The 25,807-nt window shown below is 51.8% G+C and overlaps 1 protein-coding gene across 3 annotated transcripts in view; it reads right to left on the bottom strand.

Moving 5' to 3' along the window:
- Positions 1-2,539: 2,539 nt before the first annotated feature.
- Positions 2,540-25,807, bottom strand: part of CDK12 (cyclin dependent kinase 12) — a 70,852-nt gene continuing 47,584 nt past the window's right edge. Inside the window, exons 14-15 of one of the 3 annotated variants that reach the window (XR_007771534.1) lie at positions 21,491-21,627; positions 2,540-3,521 (exon numbers count right to left, since the gene is read on the bottom strand). The gene's annotated coding sequence lies outside the window, so the exon portion shown is untranslated. Of the gene's footprint in view, positions 3,522-18,808; positions 18,883-21,490; positions 21,628-25,807 lie in introns of those variants that run through there. The other 2 variants (XR_007771535.1, XR_007771533.1) reach the window with 2 other exon arrangements.

Raw genomic sequence — 25,807 nt, 5'->3', positions numbered from 1 at the left:
GGGCGGTTGCTGTGCAGGCTTCCTGCTCATACGCACACTCAGAGCCTCTGCTCAAATTCAGAGCAACCATTGCCATGGGACTTTGGTCTCCAAGGCCTGTTAAAACCCTTCAGCTGAAACTCACCTGCCTTGCTATTCACCTAGAGGTCCACAGCTAAGATCAGGTCTCGTTGTGCTGGATGCAGAACAGAGGAGGAGGCCATCCCTGCCCCAGAGAGCTTCCGATCAAAATAGGCAAAGGAAAGAGGATTCTACCCATTTGACAGATGGGGAAACTGAGGCTCGAAGAGACGGAGTTTGTGCAGGAGACAGGAATTCTGCCCCAGAAACCCAGTTTCCTACAGGCCAGGCCAGCACCTTTCCCACAAGCCCATACAGCCAGGTCACCAAACAGGCATAGGACCATAGCCACTTTGGGTTGCTGTTGACATGAGCTGCATTCAAAGCCATAACCAAGAGGTGAGAGCCTCTGTACCCCACTCCTCCTAGCCTACCCATCTTTTCTTTCTTTGCCCTATAAACAATGTCAATGCTGAAGCTCCGTCTCCTCCCATCTATTGGCAGAGCATGACATAGTCCGAGCTCCTAAGAGCTTACAGCGTAAAGGCCCAACCCAACTCCCAGCCAGACAGCGGCCCCGAGGTGGGCAAGACACAAATGCCAGAGCAGTTCTCACAGACAACCCTTGGAGTCGGCGAGGGTGTGGGGCCCGGTGGGAGCAGGAAGACAGAGCTGTAGGGCTCGTGGTCGAAGGCTGGGAGAGGGAGGCTAATCCACTTTGCAGAAGTCCCCATAACTGGAGCAAGTGCCAGACCCATTGCAGGGCCAAAACCAACCAGTCACGTGACCTGCATCAATAGGGGTGTGAAGGCAGATTTGCTTGAGGTGTGACTTAAGGGATACAAAACCAAACAGCTCAGATACACACAGTGTGTGTGTGTGTGTGTGTGTGTGTGTGTGTGTGTGTGTGTGTGTGTGTGTGTGTGTGTGTGTGTGTGTGTGTGTCTTTAGCTCATCCCCTTATTACCCTAATGCTCTTCATTCACCCAAGCAACTGAGTTGCCTCTGGCAGGTGGGGTACTGGGAGTGGAGACAATGCGTGGACAGTGAAACTTCCTGAGCAAGTCACTTAATTGCTCTGTGCCTCAGTTTCCCCAGCTGTAAAATGCCCTCGCTGGCAGGTTGGGAGGGTCTGTTCATGCTAGCAAAGAGGGAGGGGACAGTTTAGCATTGACATCTGGGCTGCTTTCCACAAGTGCTGAGCACAGGCAGCTCCTCTCACAGGAATGCTCTGGACACGCAGGATGTCTGAACACATGTGAGTAGCTGGCTATCAGACGAGGTGCCAGCAGCTGGCGCCCAACAGTACATAGCATCGTTCCTGGGGTTTGTCTAGATAAGAACTGATTGTGAGACGCACAAACACAGAGCTTTCCACTGAGCTGTTCCCAGTGTCTGTTGACCTCCCAGCACTTCCGAGCGAGCCACGAGCCATGGACACTGACCCCAGCCAGCCACGGGCAGGGCCGTCTGGATTCCAGCTCCCTCATCCCCCAAAAGATCTGGCCCCATCAGACCAGCCAGGGCAGGAGCACAAGCGTGTAGGTTACAGGCCAGTGGAGTGCAGCGCTGCACACAAGCCACTGCACAGAGCAGCGACGGAATCAGCCTCACAAGTGAAATCAGTTGGTTTGTCTGTGTTTAGTCCTGAGTCTGCATCACGGAAAAACCACCAGAGGGCTGGGAGTTGCCTCAAGGTGGTGACTGTGCGGAGCGACCCCGAGGAAGGGGAGTTTGACGTCATGTGGCATTGGCTGAGTCTCTTCCTGAGGGGCTCGAATGCTGACCAGGGAGAGGGTGGCTTGGAGAGCCAGGGGAGGGAGGGTACCTCGTGCAGCTGGGGGAGAGGAAGCCAGGAGGGATCAGGCAGGTTCTATTCAGGTCCTGGAATTGGTCATGTCGAGTCTCCGTGGACAGCTGGAGCTTCCTGCACTTGTCTCTGTTTCCCAGGTCCTGGGCTCTGCCCACAGAGTTGAGGAAAGGAGACTGGACCCGGAGAAGAAGTTTCCTGCTTTGCCTTGTTGGTTGCCTCTGTCAGGGCCAACCGGATCTGATCCAGGCCAACCGGAAATGTCCCACGCAAGGGGAGACTCTTGACAGATGGAATCAGCAGGACATTAAGACCCGCTCTTCAGCCGATGTTTTCCTGAGTGCAATTTCACCCCGTCCTGAGAGAGAATCTCCAGCCCCACACGCCTGCCTGCTCTGGGCTGGATTTCTCAGATCGATATAAGCAGCGGGTTGCCTGTTATTACCGGAATCCTGGCATTACAGAGAGTTCAGGGCCCCGTGATGCCAGGCACTGCACAGACAACGGACAATCTGCATAGAGAATGGAAGGACCACTGGCTCCCTTTTACAGATGAGGAACTAGGAATAGAGAGATTAAGGGAGTTGCTCAGGGTCACGCAAGGAGCCTGTGGCAGAAAAGGGATGAGAACCAGGCTCTCCGGAGTCCCCACCTTTAACCACACAGCAGTCCCTCCTGAGCATATAATTTTATTTCAACAAGCCATCTTTAAACCTTTCCCAGCCTGCCCCACCCTCCTCAGACAAAGGCTCCAATCTGACCCAGTTGGCTAGTAACGTCAGCTGAAGGCAACATCATAGCCGGTGTGAATGAGTTCGTTGGGACTCAGCCCAGTTTCTCGCAGATGGGAGTTGATGTCACAAGAAACCAGGATCGCAACTGGCACCTCTTGGTTTCAGCAGAGGACTCAAGGACCGAATAGACCATGAAGATGGAGCTCCCCTTCCACAGCTTGCCCCACATGCCTCACGTGGCAGTACCACCAGGCTGGCGCCTCTAGGCATCATGGGACGGGGGCACTCAACTGATATTGCCATGCAGAATTCACAAGCGGGCCCCATCCCCCCTTCGAACGTTATGTGCCCAGCTGGGGAAACCAGGGGAAAACACCCTCCTGGCCCAAACGCAGGGGCAGCAGCCAGTTCTCTGCACACAGTTGCTGCTGGGACACCCATATGTCTAGAGAAAATACTCTGGTGGGGGGCAGGGTGTCCAGCTTGGCCTATTTCACGTAGTCTCTTTCCAGAGACATGCATTTCAAAGTTGACCTGCAAAGAGGAAATGAATTGGCTTCTGCCCTTTTTCTATGTGGTTCAGAGAGCTGGAGAAAGAAAGTCTGACAAGTGTTTTTCCTCCGCGCCTTCCTCCCTAGAAATCTCAGGGATGTCACCTCTGATCTTCCCTGGTTTTGCAGGAGAGCTGCTTGGAGGACACTGGGATTGGGGCCTGGAGCTTTCTCAACCCTTCGTCAAAGGGGTGAAGAATCCTTCCCAAAGAGCTTTTTCTCTCAAGGGTTTCCCCCCCAAAGACTGAATAAACATCACTTCCCTTCTCACGCAGGCTTTGCTTCCTTGGTTTTCACAACACCGTCTCTTTACAGGTTCTCCTGTCGTCCACGGAGTCTCCCATGGGAAGGAGATCAGAGCAGCTGCTGTGAAAAGCAAACAGAATAAAAACACTTAATTATATTATATATTACGCACACACAGGGTGCCCAACACCCCTGCTCCCACGCACACAGCGCTGCCCAACACACACACACAACCGAGCTAGATTTTTATGATGTCATCAATTACTGTGGTCTCTGAGTAGTCCTAGTCACATACACACACACCTGACTGTGTAAGCTTTTATAAGGTCACCCATCGCTGTGGTATCTGCTGCATTAGCCAATTAGTATAAGGAAACTGTGTAGGAGCTTGGGGGTAAACACTCTCTTAGCCAATCAGAAGCCACTAGCTTCTCATTCCAAGTGTGTATTATCCATTTGTGAGCTGCTCCTTCTGACCAATCAGATCAAGGGAAAAGCACATTGCCTCCTGCAGCCACGCCCCAAACTTTCTAGCCAACTGATTTGAGCCTGATACTGACACACTTTGGTCCCCGGCTATTGGATTGGCGGCCAGCAGGCGTGCGACCGGAAGTGCGCCCATTGGCAGCCAATCAATCCAGCTTCTGCAAATTGCAAGCAATGGAAAGCAGTGACCTGATGGACTCAAGAGAGGATGTACCATTTTGAAGATTTAATAAAAACTCCAGTGAAACGGAACCATTTGGCAATAAATATACAGTGACGTCTTGTAAGGCTTGCCGAAATCTGAATGGTCACAAAGTTTTCCAGCACGTTCCCAGTAGGGCTGGAATAATAAATGATCATAATACTGGGAAAGCTTTGGCCGCTTTGACCGGAGAATCTTAAGAGACACACATTAGTTATTCAAGGTAGAACAGCGTTATGCCCCCATTGTATAGATGGGGAAACTGAGTCACGGGGGTGGGAAGGGGGTGAGAACCAGGAATCAATCCCAGCAATCTCAGAACAGGAAACGGAGAGCCGAGACTCTTGCATTCTATTCCCAGTTCTGGGAGGGGAGTGTCACCTACTGGACAGAGTACAGTGGAGCTGGGAGCTGTTAAACTGCACTTTCCTACCAGGCGCGGAAACAGAACCCAGGAGTCTTGCTTGGCTCCTAGATAACTCCTCTAACCACTAGACCACCTGTCTCACTACATAGCTGTACATTAGCAAGCCACCCTCATATATGCACGTTTAGGGCCCGATCCTGCTGTCGTTACTTCAAAGGGAAGTTTATTTTGTGCTAAGACTATGAGCACCTTGTGCTGGATAAACACAGGGAGAGTCTGGAGGAATTCAGAATCCATCCTACCTATTGAGTAAAGACGAGCAGGTCTGGTGGGAGATAGAGCAATATGTACATCAACCACGAACAAGTGCAAGAACTGGGGGAGATTCTCTGGCCTATGCTAGACAGGAGGTCAGACTAGATGTTCAGAATGGCCCAGCAATCCACACACACGTAACCCAAGCTCAGGCATCAGCACAGTCTCCTCTCAGCCTGGCTCTGCTAGCAGTGTCTGCAATCCCTCTATAGAGCCCAGTCAATTGCATTCATATGAGGGGCTCCCAACCACTGTTAATCAGACAGCCTCGGAGCTGGTTCTTTCCTGCCAAGGTTCATTTACGCCATGCAAGTTTTCACTTTGTAGGCCGGTTGCCTCAGTTTCTCTTAACTCCACCGGGATTCCTCGCTTTCCCGCCAGCCAGCCGGATGGGAGAGGGTTAAATGGACAGGATGGGTAAGCTATAAATTTTGCATCAGAGAGTGGGGAGAGCGGAGCTGTGGGGGGAAGCTGGGAAAAAGCCAGTGGGCTGTCTCTAGGTAACAATAAACACGGCGAGCAAGGAGCAGCTGTTACACTGACTCTCTCTGCATCACAATGCTGAAATAACGCTAATAAACCACACGCACACATGCGCTGGTTCACGGGGCGGGGGGAAGAGGGTCGCACCCAGGGCCCGGGTGGCCTGGACCACAGGCCTGGGGACAGTGAGTTAAGTTTTGCTATCCAGAGAGGGGGCTGGCACTTAGCATGAGCCATGAGCTCTGGAGAGGGAAAGGGGAATGGAGAACAAGTCATACTGAAAAATATTGCCATGAGAGGATGGAGGCCCCGATCCGGTATGCTACGGAGCGGGAAGTCAGCGATGTCTTGGGGAGGGGAGGGGGTCTGTTTATCAGGCCCTTGGCAACCCTGCATTGGAGCAGCTCAGTCATTAAAGGATTCGATCCTCGAACAGCAAGGGGAGCAGCATCCCTGTTTTACAGGTAGGGAATCGAGGCACAAGGCCAGCGGAAAGACTTACCCAAAGAGTCTGTGGCTGAGCTAGGAGATGAACCAAGGGCTGGGAGTTCCCAGTCTGGTACCCTGCCCACTAGGTTCTACTCACAAGACCAAGACCCTAAGTTTAGACGTAACAGGCCTCAGTCAGTCCCAGGCGTGGATGTATAGGTACCTACAGGCCCATGCTTAAATGTACAGGTGCTTATAGGTACACGCTTAGATGTACAGGTACCTATTGGCCCATGCTTAGATGTATGGATGGCCACAGATACAGACTTAGATGCATAGGGGCTTGTAGGTACATCATGAGATTTAAATCTAGCAGCAGCCCTGTTGGCATCGCCAAGTTCAGTGCAACTGCTCGTGTGTGTGAAGCATTCCCAACTCACCATTTTTTCAAGTCCTACAACATTTGGTGTTTCTTGAGGTCACTTCCAGCCCCAATCCTGTTGCTAAACCGGACAGGAGCTAGAAGAAACAAAGGTCACTAGCGCTTTGTGGGCTGCATCCTGGGACACCTTTAAATGGGCTGGTTTCCAAAGGGCGGGCACTCAGCACTTTCTGAAAGCCAGGCTCTATGGAGGTGTTTCTGGTACCTCAAATCACCAGCCTAAGATCCGCGGGGTGGGTTTCATGGGGGTGAGAGGAGGGAAGTTGATGTTTTAAAGGAAGGAAACAGGGGGGAATGTGGTGAATCTAAAAGGACAATATTGGTGTCATGGACCTGGGGCAGATCCCACCATCCTCCCGCACTAAAGCTTTGGGGAGACTGTGCCCCACCCCATAGGACCCAGCCCAGGGCTTCCAGCCCGGGAGTTTATCTGGGGCTGTCTGGAGTCTTCATCAATGCAGACAGGATCAGCAAAGCTCCTGGTCTGGGCTCCACATTGGGGGTCTGATTGAAGGATCATGGTGGTAACGTAAGAGTTGACACGCACAATTCTGTGATTACAAAGCACCCACAGTAAGGCTTAATCGTGGACTCAGAAATGGCCAATGGAGCCCACTTCCATGCTTGAGTTGAGGTTGGTGGCAACCATATGACCACGCTTTGGTGGCCTCCAGGTGTGGCTGACACTAGCCCCGTGGGCACCAAACAAAACAACAGCTGCCCTTGAACATAAGAACAGCCATACTGCATCAGACCAATGATCCAGCCAGCCCAGTATCCAGTCTTCCAAAGATGGCCAAAGCCAGGTGCCCCAGAGGGAATGAACAGAAAAGGGAATCATCAAGTGATCCATCCCCTGTCGCCCATTCCCAGCTTCTGGCAACCAGAGGCTGGGGACGCTTCCAAGCATGGTTTTGCATCCCTGCCCATCCTGGCTAATAGCCATTGATGGACCTATCCTCCAGGAACTTATCTAGTTCTTTTCTGAACCTTGTAATAATCTTGGCCTTCACAACTTCCTCTGGCAAGGAGTTCCACAGTTGACTGTGCATTGTGTGAAGAAATACTTCCTTTTGTTTTAAACCTGCGGCCTATTAATTTCATTTGGTGACCCCTAGTTCTTGTGTTATGAAAAGGAGTAAATAACACTTCCTTATCTACTTGCGCTACACCAGTCATGATTTTATAGACCTCTATCATATCCCCCCTCAGTCGTCTCTTTTCCAAGCTAAAAAGTTCCAGGTTTGTTAATCTCTCCTCATATGGAAGCTCTTCTATACACCTAATCATTTTTGTTGCCCTTTTCTGAACCTTTTCCAATTTCAATATATATTTTTTGAGATGGGGCGACCAGATCTGCACGCAGTATTCAAGATGTGGGCGTACCATGGATTTATATAAAGGCAATATGATATTTTCTGTCTTATTATCAATCCCTTTCTTAATGATTCCCAACATTCTGTTCACTTCTTTGACTGCTGCTGCACGTTGAGTGGATGATTTCAGAAAACTATCCACAATGACTCCAAGATCTCTTTCTTGAACGGTAACATGAAATGATGGGGTCTAAATTAGCTATGTATAGTTGGGGTGATGTTTTCCAGTGTGCATTACCTGGCATTTACCAACATTGAATTTCATCTGCCATTTTGTTGCCCAGTTTTAAAGTCACCGTTAGAGGCCAGGCAAAGACAATGATTGACCTTCTCAGCCCTAGGGGGTGGCAGCTCAGGGTTAAGGTTAGGGTTGCGCCCGCATGGCTTGCAGCACTGGTTTCTCTGCTCGGTGGCTCAATGCAAGAGCTTTGCTTCGTAGGGCTGACAATCTTGCACCCCGGCTACCAATGGCGAAAGGGAAATGCAAGCTGGTTTGCTTTGCTGTCAGAAGCCAGGCAGCCACATTCTTGGGAGAAAGAGCGTGAGGGAGGCTCTTTGAGCCCCAAATATAACTGCAGCTGTTCTACCTAATTAACAGGCCTGAGAGTGTCTAATTCCAGTAGCTTGTGGTGCACAGATCTGGCAAGAAAAATATTCCCTGAAGATCTGGGATACAGGAGGAAAAATCCAAGCTACATTGGAATTTCTGAGGCAATACTTCCCATATCTATTGGTCACCGATATCTTCACTGGTCTGATCTGACTATCCCTGTTGTTAAAAAAAAAAAAAATCCCAACCTGCTTGGCAAGCTGGACGCCTGCAAGGCAAACAACAAAGGCAGACCTGCATCCCCTGGCGCCAGGGGCCCAGTTCCTTGGCTCCCGGGAATCTGCAATGCAGGCAAGAGGCCTCCGTGTGTGCCCTGTGTTACAGCAAATGGCAGGGAGGGGAGTGTGAGCTTGAACCTGCCTTTGCAGTCTGGGCCGGTCTCGGAAGCTGGCTTGGGCATGCCAGCTGCTTTCTTGGCACTGCCTGCAGGTGAGGGAGGTATTTAGCTAGAGACGGCAGTGGTGCTTTTGGATGCTAGCAGGGGAGCCGCGGATGCTGCCCCCAGGATCTCAGCCACAGAGATAGTGGCTCTATCGGTCTAGTCCAACGTCTCCCTCTTTCCATTCAGATCAGGAAGCAACTGATACCAATCAAATCTATTGCAGTGAGATTCCATCTCTCCGCCTGTCCCTTTATTTCCTGTGTCTCTGCTCTTCTCTTCCAAGTCTCTGCCATTCTCACAAGAGCAACGCTGCCAAGACGCAAGGGCAGTATACAGAGACTGGATCCAGGCATGATGCACAGAGACACACACACATCCCAACCCTTCAGGGAGGCAGGAAGCCAAGTAAACAAGCACATGGGACAGCACATGAGCCCCGTGTATATGGAGAGGTGCTGTCCGGCACGAGGTCTGGGTTTTCAATTCCCATCATGTCACCGAACGAGGGGGAATTCTGAGTAACATCCGTCCTAGGGCGCCTCTGAGCTGAGAGCAGCATCGAACGTGCAAGCGGCAAGGGAACGTCCCAGGTGGAAGATTCCTGCCATTTCAGCAAAGGGTGAAAAGTAAAGATTCCTGAGATGATTAGGGCCATTTGCTCTTGTAGATGGGCTTTTGTCCGTGGACTGGCAAAGGTTTTGACAGCCCTGCCAGCTGAATACATTTGATCGGTGGGTCAACTCATGGTGCCCACAAGCAAGAAGACATGGCCAAGGACGCACAGTTAGTCCCAGGAACTAAGAGTAACCAGGGAAATGTGACTAAACATAGAACGTTACCCATTTGGAGGAGATGAGCCAAGCCATGGAGTTCAGGTAAGAAGGGATGGATGGATGGACAGATGGATGTGCATGGGGGCAGGTAGATAGACGGATAGCTTCACTCCACAGTTCCTCTAGCAACTCCAGCATTGCCAGAGTGGACCAGAGCCGAGGGCCATCCAGTCCAAGGTCCCGTCTCTGACAGCACCAGTAACAGTTGCTTCAGAAGAAGATGCAAGGAACCCATGAGTGGACAGCTATGGAAAAGCCTGCCTTGGGGGGCGGGTCTCTGTCTTAGCCTCCACGCGTCAGAGCTTGGCGTAGCCCGCACTCCCAGGATCTGTGTCCAGCTGGTGGGGAGGAGATCGGCAGGGCCCAGCCTGGGACTCAGGAGCCCTGGGTTCTAGCACTGACATGCCAGTGCCCTCAGGCAAGTCATTTTGTGCCACTGCTGCCCTTCTCTCCCGTCTTCTGGGGCAGGACGTGTCTCTTCCTCCGAGCCTGTGCAGCACCCGGCCCAGCAGGGCCTCTCCATGCTCCTGGGCACGGGGGGAGCTTTGCCTCCCGCTCTGGGCTTGGCAGCACGTGCCAGCCCACCTGGCGCTGCCATGCCACCAACTGCGAAGGGCACCGGCCTGGGCAGGAACAGCGAGATCCTGCAGCCGGGCCTGGCGTTGGGCCTCTGCAGGCACCTGGGAGGCAGAAGCTAACCCCCCTTCGGCAGGCAGCGCCGTTGCGCCGGTGGCTGCACTTTGCATTCCAGCGCAGACGGCGGCCGTGCAGCAAACCCGGAAAAAAAAATCCCCCAAATGACACTAAATATTAATGGCTGCCCTACATTAGGCAGCCTGCACCTGACTCGAGTGAGCCGGGAGAGCCGAATGCCTTCCCCGCCCCTTCCATTCCGCAGGGCAGATGCCCTCACGCATGGCCCGGGAGACAGCCTTCCCTTCCCTGCCAGAAGGGCCCTTCCCCGCCCAACTGGGACACGCCAGAATGGGGGGGTGGGGGCAGTGCAGCCGAGCAGGAAGCCTGTGCACCAGTTGTGCTCCCCTTTCCAGAGGTTTCCATCCCCCCTCCCTCCCACGCACCTCCCAGGCATCCGTGTGCATGGGAGCCAGGGAGGAGAAGAATAAACAAAGGATGGGGGCTGGGGCTAAATGGGGGCAGGAAGGGAGTATTTCTGGGTGCTGGGGAAGGGGTGGGCTTAGCCTCTAAGGGGTAGCAGCACTGACCTAGGGGGGTCTCAGCAGGGGTTTGGGGAGCAGAGCAGATGAGGATCCAGCAGTAGGTGGGGGCTGGGTAAAGGGAGGCATTGGATGGGATCCAGGCCACAGAGGGAACCCACCCAATGGAGGAGCCATCGGCCTCCCAGCCCAGAAAGGCAACAGCTCCTGGGCCAGGGAGTCGCATGGGAAAAGACCTACCAGCCACTGAGTCCAGCCCAGCCAGAGCCAGTCCCAGTCCCAGTCAAGCCGGGCAACCAACGCACGCTGAGCACCAGGGTCGGCTCGTGGGCACAAGGCTCCATCCGAGCGCAAAAGGCTTCCCAGCCATGGGCATTGTTACAATTCTTAGTTTAGACGGGCCCCCATACCCACCCGGCTCTTAGCACAAGAAGGGCCCGTGGCTCCTCATCCTCCAGGTCTCGCTGCGAGGAGGAAGCGGTCACAGGAAATTCCAGTTTGTCACCCCAGGCTGAAAAGTGTCCCGTTCCCCGTCACCCACTGGGCAGTGCCTTCCTGCCCTGCAGCAGGATCATCCATCCCCACCTCGCTCTGGGAACTTACCCCCCGCCCAGGGCCCTGTTGAGTGCAGGCTCAGCTTGGGGGGGGGGGTCGAACACCACAGCAGCGCTCTTGGGTTTGCTATGCCGGACCCAGGCTAGCTCCGCCCTGCACCCAGCGCTGCCTCTCCTGGCCAGCGGTGCCCACGGATCATCCAGGGACAGCCCGTGGAGAGAGCATAGGGAGGAGGGGAGGTTCATGATCAGCTGCTAAAAGTGACCCGAAAGCCCCCTCTCCCAGCATCAGGGCTGGGCTTTTTGGGACACCCAGAATGCACTGGGGTGGCACAAGGCCCTACTGTATGTAGCCACGAGCTGATGGCTTCCAATCCGACCAGCGCTGCTGGATCGACGCGCCAAGCTGCCTAACCCAGTGGGTTTCATGGGCCACATGAGACGGAGTCCAGACACACTGAGCTCCTGCCCGTGACCCAAGGCTGGGTCCTCGCTTCTGCGCTGCTCTTTCCTCAGGCTGTCCCACAGTTCCCCGACAGATCCTGGCCCCAGAAAGCCACAGCTGCCCAGGCCCTCCAGGGGCAGAGGGAGCTTCTATGACAGCCTCTGGGCAATGAGGGGTTACCTCCCAGCTGCAGCTTGCTTCCCTGTCAAGTTGGATTTTCTTGCCCTCGCTCCCCAGCAGGGCTGCCCCCCCACCCCCAGGAGAAACTCCTTTAAAGCCCCAAGTCCAGGGTGGAGAGGAGTTGGGCCCGATCTTTGCTGTCTGCTTTGGAGTTACACCCCGGGTTCCCCGTACTCCAGCCAAGGGCTGGGTATAGGCACAAGGAGAACAGCTGGGAGGGAGGACTCCTCACCTCTTCTGAGCAGCCTCCCTCTGGGGTCAAGCTCTTGGCACCAAGTGGTGTCTTGTTGCTTGCTCCAGAGCGGCTGGAGGACACCCCTGTCTGTCCTGGAGGCAATGAACCATGGGTCACCCACCCCAGCTCTAGAGTAGGTGCTGAGGATCTTCAAAGGCCGGTTGGTTGGTACCACCAATGGTCTCCACTTAGGGGTGGGGAAAGTGGACTGGAGATGGCGTTACAGCCCAGGTCCACCCGTCTGTCCATCCATGCAAAGACAGAACCATCGTGGGGACCCAGGGGATCTGGTCTCTTATCCCAGCTTGGCCACTGGGTGGCTAGGTGACTGTGCCTCAGTTTCCCCACTTGGAAAATGGGGAGAATGATCCTGGTCTCCTCAAGAAAGCACTTGGAGATCAATTAACAGAAATAAGGTGAACCAGGGAGGATGATTATTGGGTTATTACCTCTTGGGAGTGGCTCCGATACATCAGTGAGGGGAACCCTTCTCAACAGGGCCAGCCGCTGAGACCTTGCAAAATATGTGGTTCTCGTCTGTGCTGAAGGGTTCTCCTCTTCATAACCCTCTTAGGGCAAACTTTCCCCCTCCCCCAAGCTGGTTAAATGGCAGAGGCTGGAATATTCACTTTCATTTCCCCACTCCCCCCTTTCCCTCCGCGCTGATCCCCAGCCAAGAGTCCGGAGCTGAAAGTAGCGCGTGATTGATGGCGGTGTTTTCGCAGTAAGCGCACCCTGTAGTCCAATCCTTGTACCTTTCCCAATTCCTCCCTTGTCCCTATTCAGAGATCATGTTGTCTCATGTTGGTCCCAGAGGCACCATTAATTAAAAATACATCCAATTAAATGGCAGGTGAAAACGTGCAATTCCTGGCCCATTCCACCCCAGTCCCCCTTCCGCCTTGGCACAGCTGCGCTTTGATTTGAGCGAGAGGAATAGGGGAGGGTTCTCTGAACCTCAGCCAGCAGCACCCGTGCCAGTCTGTTCGGGCGGGTGCGTGTGTGTGTGTGCACGCACTGATCTCCATGGCTGGTGGATCATCAGCTGTGCCCTGCTGCTCTTCAACTCGCATGGCTCCTCTTGGCCACTTGGGGTCCCAGGGCCGAAGCTGGGAAGGCTAGGGTGGGCCCCGAGGAGCAGAGTGGGCAGGAGCTACAAGCCAATGCAAAGGCCTCTGCGGGGTAGAACACCCCTGCCCAAATAGTTACCGTGCCCTCCCCCCGAACGGATGGGACAGACAGACAGCGGATAACAGGCCTGGGGAGGAGAGCGTTGTAATGATGTGACAGCTGGGATACGAATCACTGAATCTGGCAAGACGCTCATTATTGATTGTGCCCGCAGATGCAGGGTGGACTCCGTGCCAACTCCCCCTTGCCCTTCCCGCTGGGAGAAATGAATCCAAATGGGCCAGCGGAGCCAGGGTGCCCAGCGGGCATTCCCTCTCAGGGCAGGGGATATGGGAAACGCCAGAAGGCCAGGCAGGGTGGAGGGGAAACCAAACACCGGGGGAAGAGAGGAGGGACACATGGGCTGATGGCAGAGGCCTGACTGGAAGCTGGAAGACAGAACAGAGGGGGCACAGACATCTACCCAGAAAGGCAGCATGGCCGGTGGAGAAAGGACTGGGTGGAGATGCAGGAGACCTGTGCTCTAGTCCAAGCTCTGGCACTGATTTGCTGTGGGACCTTGGGCCAGTCCTTCCCTGCTTCTGTGCCTCAGTTTCCCTTCCTCTTTGTCTGCCTTACTATTTAGACCGTCGGCTTGTTGGGGGCAGGGACACTCTTTTACTCTGTCTGTACAGCGCCTAGTGCCCACGGGCCTAGCCCCAGCTGCAGTTGCCGGACACTCGGTTACAGAGAACAACAGCTGGCAAAAGTGGCCAGGTGGCTAAACGACCAGGTGTTTCCTGGCTCGCAGGCTGCTTGTCACTGTGACATCCAAGTGCCCTGCAACCCCTCTGCAGACACACGTTAGCCAAGGAAAATGACAGGAAAATACACAGCCAGGGCCAGAAGCCACAGACTAGGAGACAGTTGCCAGTGGCCGGGACGCTCTGGTGGCTTGAGCCCTGCGTTAGCCACCAAGCAGGTAGGGGCGGGGGCAAAGAAGGGACCTGGCCGGTGGACAAACCTCACCAGCAGCCAGGACCTGTGTACGGCGCCTGGCACCATGCTCGAGGCGCAGTAACTGTGGAAGCAGGCAGGAGGGGGCTGGTCGATTGGGGCGGGGGGAGGAGGGAAGAGAGCCCCTGCTCCATTTTAGCTCTGGGACAGGAGCAGGCAGAGTAAATATAAGAGACAGGTCTGGGTGGAAAAGGACGGGGCACAAAGGAGTGATCTGAAAGGGGGCTGAGATCCTGGGGCAGGAGGCAGCTCAAGGGGCCAGAGCATTTGGGGCTCAGGAACCTGCCGAGCTTCGCTGGAGTCACTTTAACGCTAATTGGAGATTTGACTCTTCATTGATTCAGTGCTGTGCTGCATTCGAGCAGCCTTTGCCGCAGAGGGCTGCGGGGAGTCGGAGCAGGTGGCCTGCTGGCCCCAGCAAGGGAAGCCAGCGTGCCTGGTGCCCCTACCGCACTGGGGGGCAAACGCCCAAGCTCTGAGCTCGGAGATGCCAGGCCAGGGCCAAGCCTGGGAGTTCAAAGGGCGGCTGGGCTGGGGAAGTCTCATTCCAGGTCCCTGGGGCCTGCACCGCACTCCACCCCATTGTAGCAAACCGCACAAGGCCTGAAAGGACCATGGAGCCAGGCTGCCCCTAACTCCTAGAGGCTGGGTCCCTACAGCTCTGGGCTGGGCTCCAGCACCAGGGAGGTGGGGGAATCTGACATTGCAAGTTCAATAAGTGAAGCTCCCTTGGCAGATTCCTAGAATCTTATCTCCCACGTAGCACGGGCCAGCGACATCCCCCTCCCCGGGTCCCCGCCTCCAGCCCAGATCCTACAGCTGAGCCAGAGCAGAGCTTCTAGAAAGACATCCAGCCCTGAACGGAAGACTTCAAGTGATGGACAATCCACCACAGCCGTAGTGGTTAATTCCCCTCCCTCCAAATTCTGCACCTCATTTCTAGCCTGAATCTCTCTCTGCTCCTGCTGCCAGCCATTGGCTCTTGCTCTGCCAGATTGGAGCCTCCTGCTAGCGGGAATCTTCTCCCTGTCTAGCTAGTTACCGATCAAATCGCCTTCTAATCTCCCACTAAACTAAACCAATCAAGCTTCCTAAGTGCAAATCACGTAGAAGGCGGCGAGGGACTAGAACAACCAGGTGGAGGTGGCAACTTGGCCCAGCTCGCACGTGGGTTTTCTACAGCACCTGCTGGCAGAATCTTGCAAAATGGCAAGATTTAGGCTGAAATTGACACCGATGCCGATGGGATTTGCCACTCAGTTGTCCCTTCAGTCTCCCTCGCTCTATCCCACGTCCCTCCCATTCTGACTCAGGGATGTGACACTTTTCAGCTTGTGGAAGGGTGATGGTCAAACGCAGGGATCGGTACTGAGCAGAGGTTTGCAGGCAGCTGTACCCAAGGCCACCTTGATCTTTCAGGAAGGATAGCCCCATGGCTAGGTGCTAACCTGGGACTTAGGAAACCCAGGTTCAATTCTCTGCTCTGTCACAAACATACTGTATGATCTTAGGCAAATCACTTAGTTGCTCTGTGCCTCAGTTTCCCCACCTGTACAGTAAGGATAATAGCAATACCCTGCCTCCCAGGGGTGCTGTGAGGATAGATGCCTTAAGAGAGTGTGTGATGCCCAGCCACTACGATGATGTGGCCACATAAGTAGCACAGACAGAAGAGAGGTTTCTTTTTCTCTGAGTGAAAACGGAGGACCAACCACCACATCTGAGCTGTTCAAATCATTCTCTGTGATTAACCTTGGATTGGCCCTGCCGGACGGGCGCTCAATTGCCAGGCTCAGCTTGGTCCTGCTGAAACTCCTCACGAAGGCTCCTCCACTTCCAACTCCCCTCTGGTGGCATCCACAAATTTAGCTCCCTCGCCGTCTTTGATGACCGAAGCAGGAACTCTGGAGAGCTCTGCAGGGCCTTTCATACCACAGCCCAGGGCAGCAGGCTCCCAACCCTGCGAGGTGTTGAACCAAGCCCCAGCCATGGGAACCTGCATCGGGTTTCTGGTTTAATATCCGGGTTGAACAGACAGAACCAGAGCTGGTCAAAAAAATAAGGGCAGAAAATTGAATGATTTTTTTTTTCAAAAACTTGGCTCTTCTTAGAAATTCCAAATTTTGAGGCATTTCTAGGAGCCCCTGACCAACCACTGAAACAGAAGCATGTTTCATTGACATTTTCCACACGTGGTGGAGGGAAATTTGGGCTCTGTGACCTCTAACCCAGTAGTTCTCAACCTTTCCAGACTACTGTACCCCTTCAAGGAGGTGGATTTGTCTTGTGCACTCCAAGTTTCATCTCACTTGCTCACGGGATCAGACATAAAAACACAAAAAAGTGTCTCAGCCCACTAGTACTGAAAATTGCTGACTTTCTCCTTTACATCACGTAAAGACAAAATAAATTGCAACTCCCCAGGTTGAGAAACACGGATATAGTATATAAAGCAGTATAAACAAGTCACTGTGTGTATGACGTTTTAGTTGGCGCTGGCTTCGCTAGTGCTTTTCACGTAGTCTGTGGTAAAACTAGGCAAATACCTACATGAGTCGATATACCCCAGGAGAACCTTTGCATACCCCGGTTGAGAATCACTGCTCTGTCCCAAACACCCTGAACTGGTCATTAAATGAGCGGGCCTGCTGGTTTTTTATGTCATTCTTAAGCACTTTTAGGACACCCCCCTACTCCCCCGCAGTACCCTAGTATCTGAGCATTTCCACAATCTTGTATTTATCCTCACAACATCCCTGGGAGGCAGAGTAGGGCTGTCATCCCCATTGCACAGATGGAGAAACTGAGGCACAGGGAGGCTAAGTGACTTTCCCACGGTCACAGGAGGGGTGTGGCAGAGCTGGGAATTAAACCCAGTTCTTGAGATCCAGGCAAGTGTCCTAACCACTGCGCCAGCTGTCTCTGAGGATGGTTGTTTTCTCAGCAAGCTATTTGATTAAAGTAGGATGAGGTTGCTCTGGACCCACACGCACATTCTGTGGATCAGCAACTGGCCAGGAGCAACACGGGAAGAAGGTTTCAACAGTTAACTACGGGTCGAGTTCAGTGGGAATCCTGCAGGATTTGCACACACAAGGTCTTGGCACAATTCAAAGTGCCCAAAGCATTCAGCGCTGATGTGTTTCCATTTGTTGCTTGAAATCACCTAACCAAGGCTTCATGCAAACAAGTTCCCACCATTGCTGTCTCCACCTTGTTTCCAGTGGATGGGTTGCCCACTCTGTACCCCGAGTGGAGGGGTAACGAAGGAGGGGGAGGAGCTGTGATCAATTTAGCACTGCAGAGAGCCACTGTAGGGGAGCAGGCTGGTTCACAGGCCCTGGGAGAAGCAGGGATCCTGGGTCCCTCTTGTAAGCAAAGTTCAGGGGGAGGCAGATGAGTTCAGCCCTATCAAGGAAGATGTCCGTGCAACACATTGTCCTGTGCATGCTCCACATCTCCCTCTAGTGGCTGGTCCTCTCACATGTCTGCTACAGCTTCCACCTAGGAGATTTCAGTAACGGACATGCTGAAGGTTGCGAGTTCAAATCCTGCCACTCGGCTGTACGAGCACAAAGCCAGTTAACTCCTGCAGAGAAGAGTGTGGCACAGGTCTGAACACATATCTTCTCCACGCGGAATGGTCCCATGAGCAGAGAGAGCCCAGAAGACCACCAGACTACGGCCTGTCACTGCCTATCTTCAGGGCTCATCTGGGCCCCAGCACTGTAGTATCCCAGAGGGGCTAAGTGACATGCTCATGGTACACCGGGAGTCTGTGGCAGAGCATGACATTAAACTCTGCTCTCCAGAGTCCTGATCCAGGGCCTTAAGCACAAGTTCCTATTGTCTCGTCCCTATGCTAAGGCCAAGCACCTTCCTGATCGCCACTGGCAGCCCAGCTCATGCAGGTTGCAAGGGCTTTTCCCTGGAACTGCCATGTGCTAGATCCTGCACAGAAACCTCTTGGGGCACCCACCTCCCCTCCCCTCCCCATTCACCAGCCACATTCCCCAGGTAGCCACCTTAGCAGTCTCCCTAGTCCCTCTTGGCTCACGAGAGCCATGGGGCCAAAATTAATCATGTGCAAGCCAAGCCCATCTCGCCTGGAGGCCAAGCGTGAAACGCCAGGACAAGCGGGCAGCGGGGAACGGAAACCCAGGTCCCACACGGATGGAAGCTTTGACAGCAGGTTGCTCTCCCCAAGGCACATAGGAGAGGGGTGGGAAAGGGGGTCTCTTGTTAGGATGCACAGCTGCCTAAGAGATTCCAACCCAACCGGCATGTGTGTGGGAAGGGGGATGGGGGGGGTTTACTGGTTTGCAGTGCCCTCGTGTGGCCAGAAAAGAGGCTGGATCCTCCACAGAGAAACAAGACAGGACAGACACATGCACCAGAGTCCTGAGCATCGTTGGAGGAACAGTATCTTCCATTGTTGAGTTCTGGTCCAAGTAGAAAATAACTTACAAACTGCTGGAAGCTAGCAGGGCTGGAAGGGGTGACAGGTGACCCACAGAGAGCTAAAGGGGTTGCAAACCTCTCAGACTAGCGTCTGGGCAAAGGTATTTGAAATCACAAGCTCTGCGTCATTAAAGCAGCATTCAAAAAGCATGAGTCAGGCCCCAAACTATCAACAGACCAACAAACATCAGAGGTTTTTTTGTTTGTTTGTTTGTTTTTAAACAAATCACACATTTGGGATTCTTTCTTGGCCTTCTGGTGTCTGAGCCAAGAATTCACGTTTTTGAGATTTCTTTGACCCATGAAGACTAGAAACTTGCTTTGTATTTGAAAGCCGAGATTCGCACCTAAACCAGGGACTCTGGGGCTTTGAGAAAAACTGCAAACATTACAAGAAAAGCATGAGCATTGGCAACAGTGTTTAAGACCAATTTTCTTCCCCCACAACCCATCTGATTCACACACACACACTTCTAGCTGATGGGCTCTGTATCAGGGATAGGTCATCTAGAGTACACAGAACACACCCCACAGGATACGGAAGGCGCGTATTGTACATTAAATAGGTTGATATAGATCCTGTGCTCTTGGATTATTCCCTTTCCTGCTCCATTTTTTAACCTGCTCTCCTGAGCCAAACAACTCAACCTAATCACATCAGCATCTGAGCTGCACTTTGAAACCAGCAGCATTCCAGTGGCTTTGAACTCCTTTGGGTGTTCACACAGCCCCTGCAGCTGGCACACATGAAAGCCTTTATTTTTGCAAATCCCCCTCCCCTCCCACCCCCATTGTGAGGCAGGGAACTGTCATTGTCCCCATTTTGCAGGTAAGGGAAACTGAGGCATAAAGGGACGGCGTGACTTACCCAGTGTCCCACAAGGGGTTTGAATTTTGAGGTCTAGACCCTCAGTCCAATGACTTATTCACAAGATCAACTCTAGTCCAGTGTCATCCAAATTATTCTTAAAAAAAAAACAAACAGGGAAAAATAAAGACTCTGCCTGCCACACGATATCGGTTTTAATAAACAAGTGCCAGGCCTAGAACATGCCACCAAGCGTTGCAGCTCACTGGATAGAGCACTGGACTGAGAGTCAGGACACCTGGGTTTTATTTATAGCTCTGCCACTGACTTCCTGTGCGACCTTGGGCAAGTCATTACCCTACCCGTGCCTCAGTTTCCCTCTCTGTAAAATGGAGGGATAACAACACTGATCTTCTGTGGCAAAAAACTTGAAGAGCTGGGGATGAAAAACACTAGATAGGAGTTGTGTGTTATTATTAATGGAGAATTCCATGGCTTTTTGCATCAAATGCAGCAGCAAGCATCCATTTGAGAGGACAATTCTTTTTCAAAACACTTAAGCAAAGGCGGTAGCAGATTTGGAAGGAAACAGGTCATTACAGCGGAAACCTGTAACCCAGATATAAATAGTATCTGGATGGAGAAGCATAGCTGGGAAAATTTAAAGTGACAGACTAACTTTCGTTAACTTTAAACGCACTCGTTAGGAAATCCTGACCACAGTGATACACAGTCACTGTGCTGAGAGCGACATCTGGTGGCTATTTCATGTTTCCACATATGGCAGGCATTACTGGGTAATTCCCGGCCCTTCCAACACCTCCATTCCCAGAGTGCGTCTACACTGCATTGTACACCCAGGTCTGTGAGGCCCGGGCTTGGGGACATGGTGTTTCTATGCCCGTGGCTTGAGCATCTACCCTGCATTGTAAAACCTAGGTTTATAATTGCAGGACCCAGGTTTCATAGCTGGGTCCTGAGTGCTTGCTGTCTTGTGTGTGGTCAGAAAAGGGCTCGGGCTCAAACCCGAGTCAAAGCCCGGGCTTAGCACGAGTGTATCCTCAGTGTCTGGAAATGGATCAATAAATTAGGTTGGATCCCCAAAGGACAGGTGCGGCCTTCATGGCTGACCACCTGCAGCCATTAACTTGGATCCTGGATGTTTTGTCCATGTTTGGTTTGCAGCCAATATCCCAGCCCACTGTTCAGAATAAAGCAACACCTGCTGCAGGGAGTGGATTAGGGAGTAGCTGCAAACAGCTTCCTATGGCCACAGTCTGCCCATTGGCTTCCCGTTACGGTGAGCCCAGAGCCACAGCACCCTGATCTGGATCCAGACTCTGCAGCCAGTCCACATCCAGTACAAGAGTCTGACCTGCAAGTAGCAGCCCTGCAGCCTACCGTGTGCAAGAGGGACATGACCTGGTGTCAGAAGTAAAGACACCCAGAGGAGAGCGGAAACAAGGAAAGCAGCAACAAAGGTTGCAGGATCACTCATGAACATGCCACTTTTGGCGCCCCAGAACTTCAGCTTTGCCACATCTCCAAATAGGGACTGGCTACAGAGCTTCTATCCCAGAGAGAGACACTAGAAATGTGTCTTCAGTTCACCGCTAGCTCTTGCGATTAGCAGCTCAGGTATGTTACACATGGAACCTTCTCCTGGCTGAACAGGGTAATACAACGCAGCGTTCCATTCCATCTCCCGCTCTACGTTTTACATTCCTACCATTTACAAAACATGCTCTGTCGTGCTGTCTTCAGGGCTCAGTATATATCGGTCCCTGAATCGCGCTGGTTTTTTAATTACACAATTAGCAGCCCTACAACCTACAATGGGAGCCACAACCAGGGCTCCCCGGTGCTGCCACAGAACAAACAACAACATTAGCTGGTAGCAGTAGGAGGCTGTTATCCACTGGGAAGCAGCTACCGGTGGGAGGACACTTTATAAGCATGCTAGACGTTATCCAGTGCAGGTTGGCTTAGTGGCATCTCATTTCCTTTCTGCCTTTATAGATTGTTCTAAACCATTCCTCACCTGCCTTGAGCTTTCTCTCTTTCTAGCACAGTCCCCGCCCCCAGTTAGCAGATACACAAAACCCCATTACAACAGGACCGTTTGCAGCCAGCCCTTGCAGTTGGGATTGATGCAGCTCCTCGACCACTGGTTACTTACGAAGGAAGAAGGCTTAAAGATGCCAAGGTGCCATGGGACCATCACCCTCCACAATGAGCAGGGACTCTCAGACGGGCGTTGGCTAAACGCAAACTCCAGTCAGGCATCAGCTGCCAAAAGACGTGCCAGCACTCGACCTAAAACAAAGAAGAAGACTATACATGAGGGTGTATTGAAGGAAGGGGCTGCAGAGTGAACCTGGCCATCCCCGAAAGGAGGTGATTCAAGCCTCTGTTAAAAGACAGAGGGTGTTGAATCTGTTCCTAGCACAAGAGTCCTGGTCCAGCAGTGAGGCTCCCTGGAGCTGCTACAGTAAAACATAGTAAATAACAGCAATTTAGCACAGACTACCTTTCTCCAGCACGTTCACTGATTATGATATTTGATCACATGTACTGAATGTCAAACAAAGAGGGGAGTTCTTTAGACAGCCTGTGGAAAACCCCCTTCCCTTCTGCTCTGAGAGGCACCGCACAAGTTAGTGCAACACAGCAGGGTGCAGAGAAAGTCCCGAGGAACAACCCATGGCTGGCTACCATTGCTTTTACTGTAGCCCAAGTCAAGAAAAAGCCTAGCAGAGATTTAAATGGCCCAGCTGCCTTGTTGACATTTTATAACAAGAAGTGCTGTGTCTCCGTGTTAAGGCAGCAGAGAAGAGGGAGAGGAGTAATGAGCATTAGCCCTTCTCTAGCAGCTTTCACAGAGGATCTCAAAGAACTTTACAAAAGGTGGGTCAGTCTCGTGAAACATTTCACAGGTAGGGAAACTGAGGCACAAGTCACTGAGTGAGTCACTAGCAGAGCTGTGAACAGAACCTAGAAATCCTGCTGCCTATTCTCCTGCTCTAGCTACTAGCCCCTACTCCTTCCTCTTTCCCATCAGTACTTAAAGCAGCAGCCGTCAGAGTCATGGCACTCAGTGAAAGAGCAACAGGTGTTTAAAAATAACCTTGCTGGAAACTGCAAGACCAATGAGACAGCTCACACTGATTTCCAACCACCATTTGGCCCTGTTGGGCTGCGCGCTGTACACAACACAGTCAAGAGACATAGGCCCTGTCTGCTTTGATTTCAATATTACGCTCCATTTCCTTTTCCCCACTTGCTTTTTCTTCTCAAGCATCAATTCACATGCATGGGTGATGGGATTTATTTTTGTATAGACCATGTCTGACATTTAATAACAACCACCCCTCACTATTATATAGCATTTGTCATCAATAGATCTCAAGGAATCCTGTGGCACCTTATAGACTAACAGACGTTTTGGAGCATGAGCTTTCGTGGGTGAATACCCACTTCCTCAGATGCATGTATCTGAGGAAGTGGGTATTCACCCACGAAAGCTCATGCTCCAAAACGTCTGTTAGTCTATAAGGTGCCACAGGATTCTTTGCTGCTCTTACAGATCCAGACTAACACGGCTACCCTCTGATAAATAGATCTCAAAGCATTGTACAAAGGGGAGCAGTTTCATTATCCCCATTTTACAGATGAAGAAACTGAGGCAAGGATTGGGGAAGTGACTTGCCCAAGAGGTCACCCAGCAGGCCAACAGCTGAGCCAGGAACAGAACCCAGGTCTCCTGAGTCCCAGCCCAGCACTCGATCCACTTTACCACACCGCTACATCCATTGAGGCTTTAAAAAGCTGACTATTTAGAAACACACATTAGGACATTTCTAGCTCCTCATTCTGGAAATATTCAACCTTGCCATTGCTACAGCAGCCCAACAGCACCCACTTGCTTAACTGTAATGTCCAAGGAGCTGCCCGAGAGGCCGAGTGGAGCACGTGCATATGCAGTTTGCAGAATTGGGGCCTGTGTGCCAGAATTACTGCAAAGGGTTAATCTGCAGCCAAACAGCAGCCACAAAGGATGTGCCATTGACTCCTTCAAAGCCTCGCGACTAGAAATCTGAGATAAGACCCCATTAGCCAGCTCTTCCTCCCCTGCTAAACAGACCCCATGACTATCAGCAAGCTAGGGACCTGGTTTCATCATTGTTAACATGAGAACAGCCATACTGGGTCAGACCAACGGTCCATCCAGCCCAATGTCCCTGTCTTCCAACAGTGGCCAATGCCAGGTGCCCCAGAGGGAATGAACAGAACAGGTAAATATCAAGTGATCCATCCTCTGTCACCCATTTCCAGCATCCAGCAGTCAGAGGTTTAGGGACACTCAGAGCATGGGATCATGTCCCTGAGCATTTTGGCCAATGGCCACTGATGGATCTATCCTCCATGAACTTAACCAATTCATTTTTGTACCCAGTTATACTTTTGACCTTTGCAACATCCCGTGGCAAGGAGTTCCACAGGTTGACTGTGTTCTGTGAAGTGGTACTTCCCTTTGTTGGTTGTAACCCTGCTGCCTATTAATTTCATTGGGTGATCCTGACTCTTGTGTTATGTGAAAAGATAAATAAAACTTCCCTATACACTTTCTCCACCCCATTCCTGATTTTATAAACCCCCATTACATCCCTCCTCCCACCCCTTTGTTGGCTCCCTTCTAAGCTGAACAGTCCCATCTGTTTAGTGTCTCCTTGTATGGAAACTGTTCTATACCCCTCCCCATTCTTGTTCCACACATGCAACATGGATGGGAACTGGTTGTGTCTACTTAGGCTCCGCCCACCTCCATCCACCATGCGAAAATAGGCAAGATTTTCAAAAGTGGCTAGTGATTTCAGGGGCTCCACTCGAGACTTCTTTAAAGGGGCCTGGTTCTCAGAAGGTGCTCAGCACCCACCCTCTGAAAAATCAGAGTTTTGAAGAGGTCTCAAGTCAGGCTCCCACCCCCACACCATTGAAACGCATGGCCACCATAGCTGTTTTTACTTGCCCATGAGGATATAATCATGTTAGAAATGCATGTTCTAACCCAGGGATCTTACAACATCAGGTTAGCATGTGGCCCACACATTTTCCCCCACTCAGACACAGTAAAAGAAACATGCCACAACCACATGGTGGTTTTTGGAGTAGAATTCATCCTCTGTCCAAGGCTTCTCAGCCTGGTGTCAAGACAGTGGTGACGTATTATCCACACTACAGCTTTTAACTCTATTGTACCTGGGGTAGAATCACAGTGTAGACAATGGGTCAAATTTAGGAGCGTAAATCTCACTGGCACTTAAGTCTCATTGAAAGCTCCAGTCACTTCGCAAATTATACCTAAGTGCTTTTGAAAATGTTATGAGTTACTGTAGACGTGAACTGAAGAGGAGGTGGGATGAAAAGTAAGCCAGTGCCCTCTTTTTTTGCCTCTTTAGGCCAGGAAGAGAAGCATTGAAGGGTTCTTTCTCTCTCTTTTTATTGTTAAGGGTTTTCTCCCTGCTTTTTTTCCCCCACAGTAGAAATTCAAGGCTTGTCTGAACTGGGTCTTTCTTTCCGGACTGAACACTTTGCGCCATGACGACATCATGAGAACCAAGCCAGTGAAAGCTGAGCCACTGGCCGGGAAGACATTTGCAGTCAGACTATTGGGTGGGCGGGTTGGTTTGTATTGGTCAATAGCTATTGATTAAAATGGCCTGTTAACATTTTGGATAAAAGAAACCTTTACTAAAGAACACCCATTATTCCATTAAAGTCAACAAAACCTCCTCAGGGACCCTCTAATGAGTTCGCCAACGAAGTCAGAGGTGACATTTCTAATAGTTTTAAGGTTAAAAAAAGATTTTTATTTCTTTTTAATCAGTTTCAGGCTGTCAAGTTTACACCATTAAGCAACAAAATAAAGGGCACAACCCCAGTTAAAAACAAACCCTTTGCAGGTCTCTAATTTGGCTACTAAAATGCCCAGCTAACTAGCTGCAATGGCACCTCGAAGTACATTGGGAGCTATAATACTTGAGGTGCAAACCCATCAAACACAACCCGCTGTAGTGGATCCTGCCTCCCTTTGCCAGCACACATTTAGGCAGCTAGATAAGCTGAATCGTGCCTCAGCTATCCCACCTGATTCGCTGTAACTTGGGAACGTCCTGTCCCCTGGCTGGAAAGGATGGGATGCCAGCATTAACAAGTACCCACTTTCTGCACAAACATCTGTTTTTCATCAAAAACCATTTCCCCTCAAACTGAAGTATTTCAATTTGGATATGCCGCTGATGGCCTCATGGGAGTTATAGGGCAGTTGCCTAAAGGTCTCCATTCTCCTATCTGGGTTAGGGTTCCCAAGTGGACGTCTCCCATAATGATCACGGCCAGGGATTTCCAAGACACACTGTTTTTACCTCTCCAAGGGGAGAGCTCATGGGAGATGTAGTCCAACCAGGCAGCCTGGCCTCTAGAAGGGAGCATAGGG

The sequence above is a fragment of the Gopherus flavomarginatus genome, chromosome 25 (genome assembly GCF_025201925.1).
Source record: "Gopherus flavomarginatus isolate rGopFla2 chromosome 25, rGopFla2.mat.asm, whole genome shotgun sequence".
Taxonomy (NCBI): Eukaryota; Metazoa; Chordata; order Testudines; family Testudinidae; genus Gopherus; species Gopherus flavomarginatus.
The sequence above is the reverse complement of the archived record's forward strand: the minus strand, read 5'-3'. Positions and strand labels throughout refer to the sequence as shown.